Here is a 17,216-nt window from a genome sequence, read left to right as displayed (position 1 = left end):
GAAACACGTGTTATTGATTCTGCACCAAATGAATCAGGTGCTACTTTCATTATCGAGTACTCCTTAGTCAAACCTGTAAAAATGCTAAAATTGCATCAGTAGAAATTTGTCTGTATTTGTTTTACATTACATATAGGATAAGCTCTCAAAAGATATTTTTCCTAAAATTTTAATTTTCATTATTAACCAATTACGGACCACCAAACCCATAAATACTCTATTATTTCTTCACCCATTTCTAGACTGGTTCACAGTTCTTCCGTATAATTAGTACCGTGTGTCCTGTAACACCTCTACTGGCATGACATAAGTCGCAAAAGCACTTTATGTGTGAACGGTTAAATAAAATGTGTATACTGCGCAGAGTACATTTTAATAGGCGCAACATTAAACTAATTGCTGATAGTTCTTGTGCAAGTTCCAGGTGTGTGAATTCAGTGTGCTCTGCATCATTTCTGGTTAAATGATGAGTGAAACATTTCTGTCAGTGCTAAAGCCATTTAGTCATCGTATAATATTGATGTAATCATATATAACAAGTTGTAAAACACCTGAATGCAATCATAACTTTTGTAAATGATTGAATATGTTAAATGTTTTCATTGCCCATGTTATATCTGATTAATGCATTGCATTATTAGAGTTCTTTGTCTGTGGTATAATGACAATGTCAAAAGCACAATAGACAACAACAAAAAACGTAACTGATGGTGATGTTTTAAAATTTTACAATGAGCCATCTTCTGGCTTTATATCTCTGATTATATTTAAAATGCATTAAAAAATCTAATGCATTTTTACCGATATATTTCTGTATGTGATGACTCCAAGTATTTGGTATTATTCTTTTATTTCCACATAACATTGGTATCTTCAGTCTTAATAGTTGTCTTCTGAAAATGACGATGAAGATGAGTGCAGCATGAGTACCACCACAATGAAACTGCATAAGATCAACATTTCAACGTGTATTGATCCATTTCAATTACCTTAATTGGCTTGAGTTAGTTTACTTTCTTTCCCACCATCTCCACTTCAAATATTTCATTCACATTTACAAACATAGCCATATTTTTTCCTATTTTTTTTATGTTCTCTATTTTGACATTACACATATTAAACCAATTACCGTATCTATTCAAATCTTATTTTTATTATCTATACAATTTCTTGGGAAGTGTTCCAAAATTATTCCATGATACAGAGAAAATATTATCCTAGTTTTTACTTGGAACTTTATACAAGTCTTATTGTACTTAGCCATTCAGGCAAACTGATACCCAAGTTTCCTCTGAGTGGCCAATACATATGAACAGCATTAAATAATCAAAAAGCCATCTTTGCTTATTCATGTGCAGATTATATATGTAAAACATTGAATAAATGTTTAATGGTATTATTATATATGTGAAACATTGAATAAATGTTTAATGGTATTATTATAGATGTGAAACATTGAATAAATGTTTAATGGTATTATTATATATGTGAAATATTGAATAAATGTTTAATGGTATTATTATATATGTAAAATATTGAATAAATGTTTAATGGTATTATTATATATGTAAAATATTGAATAAATGTTTAATGGTATTGTCCATTTCATCTATGTTTATAGGTCTTGTTATGTGGTACAAATTTATGCATTCAATTGTTTTCTGCTTGTTGTATAGGCATTAGTCTCATCATTAAGTTAAGCTTTACTTTTATGGAACCAAACTGCTGAATTTTTAGAATAATGATATTCAAATATAGATCGGTCATAATGAAAAACTGACGCACACCTTAATTGTTGCCATTCTAAAATCTATACTCATTTACAATTTTTTAAAATGAATCTCAAAGTATTTTTAAGAGAAAATTCTTTTTAAAATTTTGTCTATTTATTATCCTTAATTCTTAATTTTTTTAGTAGCTCTGGAACAGGGTAACTAATCATAGCAGTTTTTATTATTTAAAATGAATCTCAAAGTATTTTTAAGAGAAAATTCTATTTAAAATTTTGTCTATTTATTATCCTTAATTCTTAATTTTTTTAGTAGCTTTGGAACAGGGTAACTGATCATAGCAGTTTTTATTATTTAAAATGAATCTCAAAGTATTTTTAAGAGAAAATTCTATTTAAAATTTTGTCTATTATCCTTAATTCTTAATTTTTTTAGTAGCTTTGGAACAGGGTAACTGATCATAGCAGTTTTTATTATTTATGTAAAAAGTATCTATTATCACCGCCTGGAAGAAGCCACTTTTGCTCAGGGATTGTATTTGTATTCTGTATACTGCATACACAAGAGACTTGTTCCCCTTATACAATATGAGAATGGTATGTTAGCCACTCAATGAATATTTGTTATTGTTTGCATGCCTTTTTTCCATTTTTACATGTTTTGCATACATGATATACTTTGTCATGCTCTTGTGTGTTAAGTGCACAATGCAAATTTGTCTCACTTAAAACACTTTCAAAATTTGGGCTTAACTTATTTCAGTCACAGAATATATATTTGATCTGACCTTTTACTTGCCAATCTGTTGATAGTGAGTTGGTTGTTAATTATATTGAAAACATTTTCACCAGGCACACTAGAGTTCAATCAGAAAGTTCTGGCTTCTACCTAACCACCATCAACACCATTCATTAACACTTTAAAACCTGCCTACCAACTAATATACTAGCATTTATTATTGAGTGACATTTTCATTGCAGCATTGCTGTACTTTGTCAAATCCATAGCAAGGTCATGATTATGTGTAAGACATGCTGAAATTGAGAAATTCTGTAATATTTTATTGGTCATTTTTCATTATGGTTAAATATAATTTGTAAAGTCATAAAGAAAAGTTACTGTGGATCTAGGTTTTATACATTTATACCCTAGTTATAGACTAGGCACAGGAAAGTGTCCAATTTACTACAATGCTCACATGACCTGAACACACAAGTGTTCTAGTGATGCATCATTTATTGAACTTTGCTTTTACTGTCCTAACCATAAATCTTAGTCTCTTTGTACTACCTATAGTAGATAGACATGGAGGTGAAATTGGAATTCGTCAAGTAGATCATTTATTGTTTCTGCAGAAATCTACAAGTGTGCTGGCATAGCAACTATAATAGAATAGGTTACAAATAGAGATGGGTCCCCGAGTGGCTGAGTTGTCTAAAGCGCTTTCCATTATGGATCACTGCCATCTCACCTCTGCGTGAGTTCGAGTCTCGGATTCGGCAAATGTGGGTATGTGGACATAGAACACAATTAATTTTACCATATGTTCTCTACATTTGTTTCTCAGTATGGACATTTCCACTGTGTGACAATCAGTGCAAATCATATAATAATTTACAATACCTTCAAAGATGACTTCATGGTGAAGTTCTTGTTAAAAGTTGACCTGCTCTTTTTTGAGATACTGGACTGTCAACATAGCAGCATGTAAACAGAACAAAGATTTCACTTCTGGATCATCACCAAGGCCTTATTACTCACTGTGCATCGTCGACGAAATACACACAGACAACAACACCCTGAGCTCATATTGTCAAGAATAAATAGTTACCTTTAAATCCCTACCAAAAATGCATAAATTAAACTCTTCTATCACCACCAAAATGAGAGAGGAAAAAATGTTCTAAAAATAGACTAGAACTACATTTGTGGGTACTGAACTTGAAGTATTAATTGTGACCCGATTCCTGACAGGCCCCATTGTTTACACCAATTTTAGTCAAACTTTTATATTTGCATGCTACACCTATCTCAACTTTATACATGAAGTCTTTTTGAATTTCCTTGCAAATAAAACATATAACACCTGTCAGAAAGTATGTAGTGCTGGTGTTCTACAGGATGCAAGTTTTGGTCAAAGTGTTCTTGAGAAACCAAAACTAAATTTGCTATATCTTCCTCAATTATAGGAATTTGTCAATGCAGTAAAAACCTAATTGTAATAAAAGATAAGCCCTGTCTGAAAATATGTTTGAAATTTATAAATATTGATCAACTAAATTTTAATGGCAATTTAAATAAACATTTAAATTTTAAAAACTAAATTTTATTGAAAACTTAAATTTTCATACAAGTTTTAAAACACAGTTTGACAAATTTTAGACAGAAAAGTTGACTGATGAATGGCATTTAAAACAAATGGTAGTTTGGGTCTGTACAACGGATAACATTTTTCCCAGGGGTAGTGAAGCAACATAGCTCATAGTGATTTTGGCAGCAAACCGCAATATGCTTGTCCAGATACATATAGGTGTACACACTAAAGAAACAATGACAGGTGCGTGCTATGTTTCACATTTATTGTGTCGGGTACTTAGGCAGTTGTTTGCATAACTAATAGCACATTCAGATTTAAAGTTCTGATGGAACCACTACCATGTTTTATAGCAAAAATGCATTCCATTTCAATGTTGATAACTACAAAAGGTGACAATGGGATAGTAAAATAGTTTCTAGGGAGGCTCTACCTTACTGAAAAATGGTGCTGATTCTCTCTCATGAAGACCTAAGCCATGTCTTTGAGGTGCTATATATCAGTGTGGTGATATGAACTAATCTTGGTCACTTATGGCAGTACACTACATTTGCCCTTATGAAACCTTGCTATCACCACCAGACTACTGGAGAGCTTCCAAGCTGATCCAACTCTAACACTTTGTTCCAGATACCAGACTAGACCTGAAAAGATATAATATGTTTCACTTAATTTTAGAAAACAGTAAGATTTAGGTAAATGAAGTTATAATGTGTTAGATATGGTGATTTCAAAATAACATTAAGGTTGCAAGCATGGGGGAAAATATTAAACTTGACAGAGTGACACTCAGAAATGTGAAGTAATGGCTATGTATTAAAGTGATAAATTCATCCTAAAAATAGATGAGGTTTCTAGAAGCATACTTAACCATTTACAAGTTAAATAACTAATCAGGTAGACTATGTATCATAAAGTTTAAGGCAATGTTGGGGCAGTGAGGTTTGATCATTGGTGCAAACATTAGTACATACCAGTATACAGGAAAGTCAAGTGACAATGTACTAAATTAGAATATATTACTACAAGCAATCTTACTCATGAGGGAAATAACAATTTTGGATATTGCAAGTGAATACAGCCAAATGTGGTCACACAGATCAACTATAGGTACCAATAAATCCTATATCATCAACTAAATGTGAAATTCTGATCCCCAAAACTTGTAAACAAGGCTGGAAATTTGCATGTGTGGGACATTTACAATGTACTTGTTAAGATCAAATGTGCAAACATAATTCAAATGATCTGTATGAACATTTATAGTGTATTTTTAAGAGTGTTGGTTACCAATTATTAAGCTCATTGATTCAGTGGAATCAGATATCAGCTGATGCTTCAATACTGCACTCTATCAAAGTACTAAATTGAAATATGTTACCATACATAGGCATATTCATGATGAAAATAACATTTTGGGATATTTTCAGTGCACACAGCCAGAAATGTGCCTTACAGATTCACTATAGGTACAATGTCAGCCTATATGATGTACTGTATGTGAACTTTTGATCCCAAACATTCTAAAATATATGGATATTTGTTCATGTGGGATATGTAAACATGTTAAGATCAGTTGTACAAAGTTAAATTCAAATAATCTGTTTGAATATTTCTTATGTAATCTTTAGAGTGTCAGTAAACGAATATTATTAGTAATAAATAATGCATAAAGCAAGATGGATCATTAGAATTCCCATAACATCATATAGGCCACAATGCTGCACTACACCAATCAATATCTTAACCAAACTGAACAATAAAATGGAATGCATTTTGTGTTCAACTTACATCATTTGCTGTTTTCTTAGATCCAAGGGTAAATATACCTGGGAAAAGCATATTTTATCCCTTTGACCTGTATTTCATTCTCAGACAGTTTAAAATGATTTAGTAGAGAACTTGAGTAGGTTCTAGTATAAATTTTCATCGCTGTCCTCTCACTGAATGCCTTATAACTATGTTTATAAACAATTACTGAAGACTATACAAGCATATATGTGTTACTCAGGAAGTGACCCCATCATAAACACATAAATTAACTGCTTGGACCCCTAATAAATAGTCTGAATGGCCAATACAAATTATAATTTTGTCTTCGTGTATTTTAAATGAAGGTCTCATTTTGACTTACAAAGATATTTTCTCTGACAAAATGTGACAAAAATCCAACATTGGAGCTTGTATATGGTGTAGGAATATATACATGCTGATAGCATTTAATATCATTAACAAAAATATTATATATGTGCATTTTGGGGGGATTTTTTATTTTTTTAATTTTTTTAAAAGTTTCATTAAATTTTTTAAAATTAAAATTAATTTTTTACTTTTAATTTCATTCTAATATTTTCAAAGACAATATACATAACATATTAAAATTTCATGTGTCTATCGTTAATAATAAAGATTTTATACCAATTTAAACTTTACTCCAATACTGCACTGACAGGACGTAGAACAATTAATTTTACTATATGTTCTCTACATTTGTTTTTCAGTACTGACCTTTCCACTGTGTGACAATCAATGCAAATCATATATTAATTTAAAATACCTTCAAAGATGACTTCACGGTGAAGTTCTTGTCAAAGGACGACCTGCTCTATTTTGAGATGCTGGACTGTCAACAGAGCAGCATGTAAACAGAACAAAGATTTCACTTCTGGATCACGGGGCCCCGAGTGGCCAAGTGGTCTAATGTGCTCACTGTTCCGGATCACTGCCATCTCACCTCTGTCTGCGTGTGTTCGAGTCCAAGGATCAGCTAGCGTGGGTATGTGGGAAAGCCTGTCAGTAGCTTCTCGTCGGTCGATTGGCTGCCATGCATAGCCTATCTTGTGCTGAAAAATGGCATTCAACCCTAGAACAACAACAACAACTTCCAAATCATCACCAAGGCCTTATTACTCACTGTGCACTGTCGCCAAAATACACACAGACAACGACACCCTGAGCTCATATTATCAAGAATAAACAGTTACCTTTAAATCCCTACCAAAAATGCATAAATAATACTCTTCTATCACCACCAAAATGAGAGAGGAAAAAATGTTCTAAAAATAGACTAGAACTACATTCGTGTGTACTGAACTGGAAGTATTAATTGTGACCCGATTCCATGTGAGAAAGCTTGCCAGTAGCTTCTCGTGGGTTGGTGATTCTTTCCAGGGTTTCCCCGTGTATTTCCTCCACCATTATTACTGGCACCATGTGTAGTCTATCATGTGCTGAAAAATGGCATTAAACCCTAGAACAACAACAACAACTTCCGGATCATCACCAAGGCCTTATTACTCACTGTGCACTGTCGCCAAAATACACACAGACAACAACACCCTGAGCTCATATTATCAAGAATAAACAGTTACCTTTAAATCCCTACCAAAAATGCATAAATAAAACTCTTCTATCACCACCAAAATGAGAGAAGTAAAATTGTTCTAAAAATAGACTAGAACTACATTCATGGGTACTGAACTGGAAGCATTAATTGTGACCTGATTCCATGTGAGAAAGCTTGCCAGTAGCTTCTCGTGGGTCGGTGATTCTTTCCAGGGTTTCCCCGGGTATTTCCTCCACTATTATTACTGGCGCCATGTATAGCCTATCATGTGCTGAAAAATGGCGTTAAACCCTACATCAACAACAACAACAAATAGAGATTAAATTTCAATTTATTAGTGGGTCATTTTGGTTTTGTATTTATAGTGTTGGACTTCACCCATGACAAAAATGATCATACTAATTTAAAGTTATAAATGTGCTAGCTCACACTACTTGTAAACATCTATTTCATTCATTCATTCATTCATTCATTCATTCATTGCTCAGAAATACTACACATACAAGTCATACTGCTGTGATGTTCCCTTTCACAAGGACAACCTGTAATGTTTACACATTAACCATTTGCATTTATTTTTATAATGTGACTTTAGCTGTTTATTACTTGAGGCAGAAATGAGGAATGGGGGGGGGGGTCCTCTTGACTGGATTACTATACCTGGATGATTTTAGTGCCAACCTGACTGAATTAACTAGACAGTTTTAGGGTAATCCAGACTGAATTAACTGGATGGTTTTAAAGTCATTTGATTGAATTAACTGGATGGTTTTAAGGTCACCAGACTGAATTACCTGGATGGTTTTAAAGTCACATGACTGAATTTACCTGGATGGTTTTAAGGTCACCAGACTGAATTTATAAGGTCACCAGACTGAATTACCTGGATGGTTTTAAGGTCACCAGATTCAATTAACTGGATGGTTTTAAAGTCACATGACTGAATTACCTGGATGGTTTTAAGGTCACCAGACTGAATTAACTGGATGGTTTTAAGGTCACCAGACTGAATTAACTGGATGGTTTTAAAGTCATATGACTAAATTAACTGGATGGTTTTAAGGTTACCAGACTGAATTAACTGGATGGCTTTAAGGTCACCAGACTGAATTAACTGGATGGTTTTAAAGTCACCAGACTGAATTAACTGGATGGTTTTAAAGTCATATGTCTAAATTAACTGGATGGTTTTAAGGTCACCAGACTGAATTAACTGGATGGTTTTAAGGTCACCAGACTGAATTAACTGGATGGTTTTAAAGTCATATGACTGAATTAACTGGATGGTTTTAAAGTCATATGACTAAATTAACTCTCTGTCTGCGTGGGTTCGAGTCCAAGGCTCGGCTAGCGTGGGTACGTGGGAAAGCCTGCCAGTAGCTTCTTGTGGGTCCGTGGTTCTTCCCTGGGTTTTTCAGGGTTCTTCCTCCACCATTAATACTGGCCGCCATGTATAGCCTATCGTGTGCTGAAAAATGGCATTAAACACTCCAACAACAACAACAACTAAATTAACTGAATGGTTTTAAGGTCACCTGACTGAATTAACTGGATGGTTTTAAGGTCACCTGATTGAATTAACTGGATGGCTTTAAAGTCATTTGATTGAAATAACTGGATGGTTTTAAGGTCACCAGACTGAATTACCTGGATGGTTTTAAAGTCACCAGACTGAATAAACTGGATGGTTTTAAGGTCACCAGACTGAATTAACTGGATGGTTTTAAAGTCATGTAACTAAATTAACTGGATGGTTTTAAGGCCACCAGACTGAATAAACTGGATGGTTCTAAGGTCACCTGATTGAATTAACTGGATGGTTTTAAAGTCACATGATTGAATTAACCGGATGGTTTTAAGGTCACCTGACTGAATTAACTGGATGGTTTTAAGGTCACCAGATTGAATTAACTGGATGGTTTTAAAGTCACATGACTGAATTACCTGGATGGTTTTAAAGTCATTTGACTGAATTAACTGGATGGTTTTAAAGTCACATGACTGAATTAAGTGGATGGTTTTAAGGTCACCAGACTGAATTAACTGGATGGTTTTAAGGTCACCAGACTTAATTGCCTGGATGGTTTTAAGGTCACCAGACTGAATTAACTGGATGGTTTTAAGGTCATTTGATTGAATTACCTGGACGGCTTTAAGGTCACCAGACTGAATTAACTGGATGGCTTTAAAGTCACCAGACTCAATTAACTGGATGGTTTTAAAGTCACATGACTGAATTACCTGGATGGTTTTAAGGTCACCAGACTGAATTAACTGGATGGTTTTAAGGTCACCAGACTGAATTAACTGGATGGTTTTAAAGTCATATGACTAAATTAACTGGATGGTTTTAAGGTTACCAGACTGAATTAACTGGATGGCTTTAAGGTCACCAGACTGAATTAACTGGATGGTTTTAAAGTCACCAGACTGAATTAACTGGATGGTTTTAAAGTCATATGTCTAAATTAACTGGATGGTTTTAAGGTCACCAGACTGAATTAACTGGATGGTTTTAAGGTCACCAGACTGAATTAACTGGATGGTTTTAAAGTCATATGACTGAATTAACTGGATGGTTTTAAAGTCATATGACTAAATTAACTCTCTGTCTGCGTGGGTTCGAGTCCAAGGCTCGGCTAGCGTGGGTACGTGGGAAAGCCTGCCAGTAGCTTCTTGTGGGTCCGTGGTTCTTCCCTGGGTTTTTCAGGGTTCTTCCTCCATCATTAATACTGGCTGCCATGTATAGCCTATCGTGTGCTGAAAAATGGCATTAAACACTCCAACAACAACAACAACTAAATTAACTGAATGGTTTTAAGGTCACCTGACTGAATTAACTGGATGGTTTTAAGGTCACCTGATTGAATTAACTGGATGGCTTTAAAGTCATTTGATTGAAATAACTGGATGGTTTTAAGGTCACCAGACTGAATTACCTGGATGGTTTTAAAGTCACCAGACTGAATAAACTGGATGGTTTTAAGGTCACCAGACTGAATTAACTGGATGGTTTTAAAGTCATGTAACTGAATTAACTGGATGGTTTTAAGGCCACCAGACTGAATAAACTGGATGGTTCTAAGGTCACCTGATTGAATTAACTGGATGGTTTTAAAGTCACATGATTGAATAAACCGGATGGTTTTAAGGTCACCTGACTGAATTAACTGGATGGTTTTAAGGTCACCAGATTGAATTAACTGGATGGTTTTAAAGTCACATGACTGAATTACCTGGATGGTTTTAAACTCATTTGACTGAATTAACTGGATCGTTTTAAAGTCACATGACTGAATTAAGTGGATGGTTTTAAGGTCACCAGACTGAATTAACTGGATGGTTTTAAGGTCACCAGACTTAATTGCCTGGATGGTTTTAAGGTCACCAGACTGAATTAACTGGATGGTTTTAAGGTCATTTGATTGAATTACCTGGATGGCTTTAAGGTCACCAGACTGAATTAACTGGATGGCTTTAAAGTCACATGACTGAATTACGTGGATGGTTTTAAGGTCACCAGACTGAATTACCTGGATGGCTTTAAGGTCACCAGACTGAATTAACTGGATGGTTTTAAGGTCACCAGACTGAATTAACTGGATGGTTTTAAGATCACCAGACTGAATTAACTGGATAGTTTTAAGGTCACCAGACTGAATTAACTGGATTGTTTTAAAGTCATTTGATTGAATTACCTGGATGGCTTTAAGGTCACCAGACTGAATTAAATGGATGGTTTTCAGGTCACCAGACTGAATTAACTGGATGGTTTTAAAGTCACATGACTGAATTACCTGGATGGTTTAAAGGTCACCAGACTGAATTAACTGGATGGTTTTAAGGTCACATGATTGAATTAACTGGATGATTTTAAGGTCACCTGACTGAATTAACTGGGTGGTTTTAAGGTCACCAGACTGAATTAACTGGATGGTTTAAAAGTCGCATGACTGAATTAACTGGATGGTTTTAAAGTCACATGACTGAATTACCTGGATGGTTTTAAGGTCACCAGACTGAATTAACTGGATGGTTTTAAAGTCACATGACTGAATTAACTGGATGATTTTAAGGTCACTATAGTGAATTAACTGGTTGTTTTTAAATGTGTTTTATGATAAATTACAAGAATAGTGTTCCTGGGAATACTTTTTGTATAAGGATTATATTATCTGATCACAGTCATTCATGTATGCAACATTATGTATCTTTCTATCAAATAAATAAATAATTTAACAAATAAATAAATGAAAATATTTTTAAGTATGTATAAATTAGTACACTAGTTATGTGTCTTTTCATATTTGCTTTTCTTAATTGTTATCATATATATTTATGGCTAAAAATATTTTCTATAGCAACCTGTTCATTATTGGAAGTAAAATAAGTAAGTAATGTAAATATTGTGTGACTGGAATCCAAGACAATGGGTAAGTCCATTTGTTCAGTCCTTAGTGTTTTTAAAAACTACTGGGTACTGAAATCGATTTTGATATTCTTGAAAAACTTGATCATACTGAAAACCAAAACTGGCATGACTATCCACTCAGGAGGAGAAAGGAGAGATTTCAAAATGGTCACCATGGTTGCCATATTGGATTTTTGTGGTGCACTATTTTAGTTCAGGACCAACTTGACACCATAAGAAATCTTTTAGTGAAACGCCATGTCAGTATGATCAGCCATTAACTAGTCACTGATGAGAGAGATAGACTGAAGGAAGTAGAGAATGTGAAATCAGCAGTATGGGTAAATGGCTATCCGGAGTGCTTTTTCAAACTTCCAGAAAAGCAGGAAAAAACCCGCAAAAGAACAGGAGTAGCCAAAACAGAACCAACATTTGCATAATAATAATAATAATAATAATAATAATGAGAACTTTGTATACCACCTAATCTTTAGAAGCTCTAAATGCTTTACAACAATAGACAACACCTATAAGATAAAAAAACATATAATGATATGATTACAAATACAAACACGAAGAGTCCACAAATAGTCTCCATTCTTGTGGGTCATGAGTGATTTTTAAAGCATTCATGAGGCCCTCAATATCGGAACAGAATATCAGATTACTTTCCTTTCTGAAGAAAGGCTCCAATTGCTGGTGGCGCTTTCGATATGCAGTAATTGTGACATCTTCTTCTAGAAGATTCCATTGTTGGAGTCTTGATCCTAGCAATTCTGCCTTGTTCTTTGATAAGTCCAAATCACGAATCAGGTCATTTAGTTCTTCCTGTGTTATTCTGTGTGGGGTTGATGATGCACCACAGTGAAAATCTGGATCACTGCATGCTGATGGACCAGGAGAAGAACAGGTCGACTCACCTTTGTCTTCGTCAGATGAATCAAGAGAATATTCTGCTGGAGGTTCTGGAATAGGAAGTCCCTCACCATGTGGAACTGGTCTCAATGCAGACGGAATGTTTGGGTAGACTATTCTCGACTTCTTTCGCTTCGTTATTCCGCCGGAAAGAGGAGGAACCAAGCAGAAGTAACAGTCATTTAGGTGGTTGCTTGGCTCTCTCCACACCATTGGGACTGCAAACGGCATTGATGACCTTTTGCAATTCAACCACTGTGAAAGCTGTGTTGTACATGTAGCACAGCATATATGCGGAGCCCAAGGCTTGTCTTGGTCACCAACCTTGCATCCGAAGTAAAGATGATATGCCTTCTTCACTTGAGAATTGATACTTTTCTTCTGGTTGGCAAATGTCACTTCCCCACAAATATAGCAAAAATTGTCCGCGGTATTAACACACTTTCGAGGCATTACTGTTCTTTATTGTACGTAAATGGATAAAATAATAAGTTTTATGTAACAGTAGCTTGAACTGTCTCGCACAACGTCTAAAATATTTTAAATGCTGAACCTATCTGATTGGGCTTTATATAGTACACTGCTTACGTCAGCTTCAGCAGCCGCCTGGCATTAGTATAATAGGCCTACACATGTATAGTACACTGCTGACGTCAACTTACTTCAGCAGCCGCATGGCATTAGTATTGCATTGCATCAGAAAATGATGCAATCAACTGTGGATGATGTGAGCATGATGGTATTATGCAATGTTACATCATTATTCCGGATGTTGCTGCAGTCCTACTGGAGAAATTTACACAGTGAAACATAGAAAATGAGGTATATGAATATCTTCAAAACGAGAGCCAATACAAATTTTTCACGGTTATATTCGTGTTCGGCACACCAAAATACTACAGATTAGGGCCTTTTCAAGTCAGTAATGATTTCACTGTTGACCAGTGGTATTAGAAATCAAATTAAGGAACACACCACTAGAGAGTCATTAGTTCTACATGAACATGTAGCAATATGGGACATTCCATTTTCCCTAACCAAATCAAGGTGATCACATCATAGGACAATATATGGAAAACAAAGAATGAAGGAGGTGACTGAAATACAACAGCGGTGGTCAACACTAAACTTGGATGAGGGGCTTAAATTACCATCCATCTACACCAGTCTCCTTGTATCACATGACCTATGATTGTATCATGTGCAATACAGGTCATGTGATCAACATTAGATTCTGAAGATGGCTGTGGGGCATTGCCGACTAAATATTAACCCCGAGTATGGGAAATTACTAATGATATGTTAAGCTGTATCAATTGCACTCAGCACTAAAGGGAGACAATGCAACCAACAACACTAAGCTAATTGGTTATTAAAGTATGTGTGTATGATCTCTACCTTTAAAACGGTCTATAAAGTTGCACCAATTACTTTCCAACAACATGGCATTTAACACAGTGGCTCAAGAGTGGTAAAATTCAACTTGGGTATGTGATAGTTTGGATAATGTCTTCATTCCAAATGGGAGCAAAACACATGGCTAGCTGCCCCTTGCTTAATGCAGTTAGCAAGCAGTGTCAACATTTAATGTGTTCAAAGCCCATCAACGTGTGAAGATGCAAAATAAATTTAAAATGGAATAATCCATTTGGTTCAGCCTGCCTCATGTACAAACCAACTTCAACCACTAGACTTGACTTAAACCATCATGAATCTAGCTAATATATGCTAAACTGTGGCTCACACTAAACGTTGTGAAAGATTGGACCTAATTATCCATGGCTTTGAAAATGCTGGACTTGTTTTATTTAACAATTTCAGAATACCTAACATTTGTGTGTGCCAGCCAATAGCTGGATGCCATATCAATTCAATGGTTTTGTCTGAAAATCAGTCAAGTGTGAACTATAAGTGCATATAGCGTTTCATTAGTAATCTTCACGCAACAGGTTTTACAGTCATGTTATTGACTGGGATTAAGCATGCGAGGATACAATACGACATGCTTTTACATAATATTTGCACAACTTTAATAAAGAATTGGTTAAATAAGTATTAAATCTATTTATAGTATCATTTCTTACTCTTTCATTTTAAGTAATGACAGAGTTTGAATATCTTATACTTTTTGTCTTTTCTCTCTAACTTTACAGCTGCTAAAAGTTGTACATACAAGCATCATGTGTGCATTTTGCAAAATCAAATTTCCTGATAATTAAAGGGTGAAAAAAATACAAATGTGTGTAAAGGAAAGTTTATTTTTATTTTACCAGATTACAGATGTGAGCTTCATTTCACAAACTGCTTTGTTGATTGATATCAATGAAACAGTAAAACATGAAGGGGTGTGAAGTAGGGAGTGGCGATGGCTTAATTATCATATATGGCTAACTGTTCATTGGGTCTTTAAATATGTGGTTCAGTGCAATAACAAAATCCAAAAAAATTGATAGCCCATGAAAATTTGTGTTACAGTACTTGAATTGAATAATGGATGGATACAATATTATTAATGAGCACCTGTAGTCTCAAATCATTGATACACATCTCTTCAAAATATTTTATGGAAAAAATAAGTTATTATATGAAAAAATAGCAGTGAAAAAATACATGGAAGCAAAAAGCAACCACTTTAAAAGATAACAAATAGTGCAATAAAGGAAACAAAATTGTGAACAAAAAAAATCAACATTATCAAAAGCAAAATTTGCTTATAAACCATTCCAAACTTATAGGCGGGAAAAAACATTATTATCAAAAAAAACATATTTTTGAAAACATCTTTGTAATAACTATACAGTGTATTCCTCCATATGTAAATAATATATATATATATATACACACACACACAGCATGACCCTGCTATAGCATACTCCATTAGAACACAAATTCAGATATAACAGGGTTTTGGTTTGGTTCCCAAGCTTTCATATTCATATATTTTTCTCGTACACAAAAAAAAGTTCTTTCTTAAAGGTACAAAAAAAAAGTTAAACTTTTATTATCATTTTGGGGAAGAGATCACATACGAATAATACAAGACAATCATGGCATGGATCCTGAATTTTTAAATGTATTTTTCTCGTACATGAAAAAGTAGTTTTTTTTAAATAAAAGAAACGTACCAAGCAAATGGGAAAAAAATCAGTCTCAATCATGCAATACAGTTTTTTGATGTTGCCGCCACAGTAAGAAATGGGGATTTGTGTGGTTCTCTAAAGCTGTCCTTTAATGGTGACTTCAATAATGCATGCACCCTTCATCAAAGAAAGCTGACTACAATTTTTAATAAAAAATAAAGAACCTTTCTTCAAAGGAAGTCAGTACCAAACTTATGCATCAATTTAAGATGGTAACTGTGCCGATGAAGCATGTATTTTACTGCCCGCATTTATTACCTACATACATCTTTTGAAAACTAATGTATATTGCCATTTCTATTATTATGGCAGATATATGGAGCAAAGGTTACTACAGAAGTTCTGGTTTCAAATTAAATTTGTGAAGCAAGGTAATAATTTCCTGGAGAGCAAAATATTTAAATTATTCAAAAAGTATCAAAAACTTCTTAAACAGGCACCAATGTAAGATTTTGTTCGTCAAATGATGAAAATCATTGAGTGTATTGAATAAAATGACATTGAAATGTTTAACAAATCTGGACTGCACTCACTCTTGTAACTTTTTATATACAGTTAGTTTTGTATTATACAAACATTCCCTTAAACTTGACATGGCTGGACTAAAACATTTTTGTCATTTTATAGAACTATGTTAAAAGGGCAATTTCTGTACTTTTTATTTAGTTTTTATGATGAAGAATCAACAAAAGGTGATACATATTTTAGACAAAAAGATATGAGCTTCCACAGTAATTACATACTGGAATAACATTCTGGTCTTATGAAGAATAGTGACATACTTCCCAATTCATACTGAACGTACATGTTGTTGCCATTAAGGATGCTGCAGGTGTAATTGGAGAGAAAAAAGCAAACCAGCATCTGTACCTAAAAAGACACACTATTACCAATTACCCATTGTATGTAGCATATAAACAGATGTTATCACTGTGAATAGAACAACTGAATGGATACTGAACCAAAGATGTACAAAATATAACTTTAATATTCCCCTTACTGGTCTAATAATAATCATATTATACTAGCTTATAAGACAAGACAAACTGCAAACTGTACTGACCTAAATCTGCTGGGACATTATGCCCTGGCAGATCTGGGTCTGTGCCGTTTTTTAGGAGTAATCAGCAGAATAAATAACATAGACCCAGGCACATCATGCTTATGTTTGCAGTTGGACTCAACTTACAGGTGAATGAATATGGTAAATGGTTTGCCCAATTATTCCCAAGGAGCAAAAGCCAAACACCAGTGCCATTCATTTCATGAGTGATACCTCTCCAATTATTCCCAAAGGTGTAAAAGCCAAACACCAGCGCCATTCATTTCATGATGAGTGATACCTCTCCAATTATTCCCA

This window comes from Sinohyriopsis cumingii, chromosome 18, assembly GCF_028554795.1.
Source record: "Sinohyriopsis cumingii isolate HCF-2022 chromosome 18, ASM2855479v2, whole genome shotgun sequence".
Taxonomy (NCBI): domain Eukaryota; kingdom Metazoa; phylum Mollusca; class Bivalvia; order Unionida; family Unionidae; genus Sinohyriopsis; species Sinohyriopsis cumingii.
The sequence above is the reverse complement of the archived record's forward strand: the minus strand, read 5'-3'. Positions refer to the sequence as shown.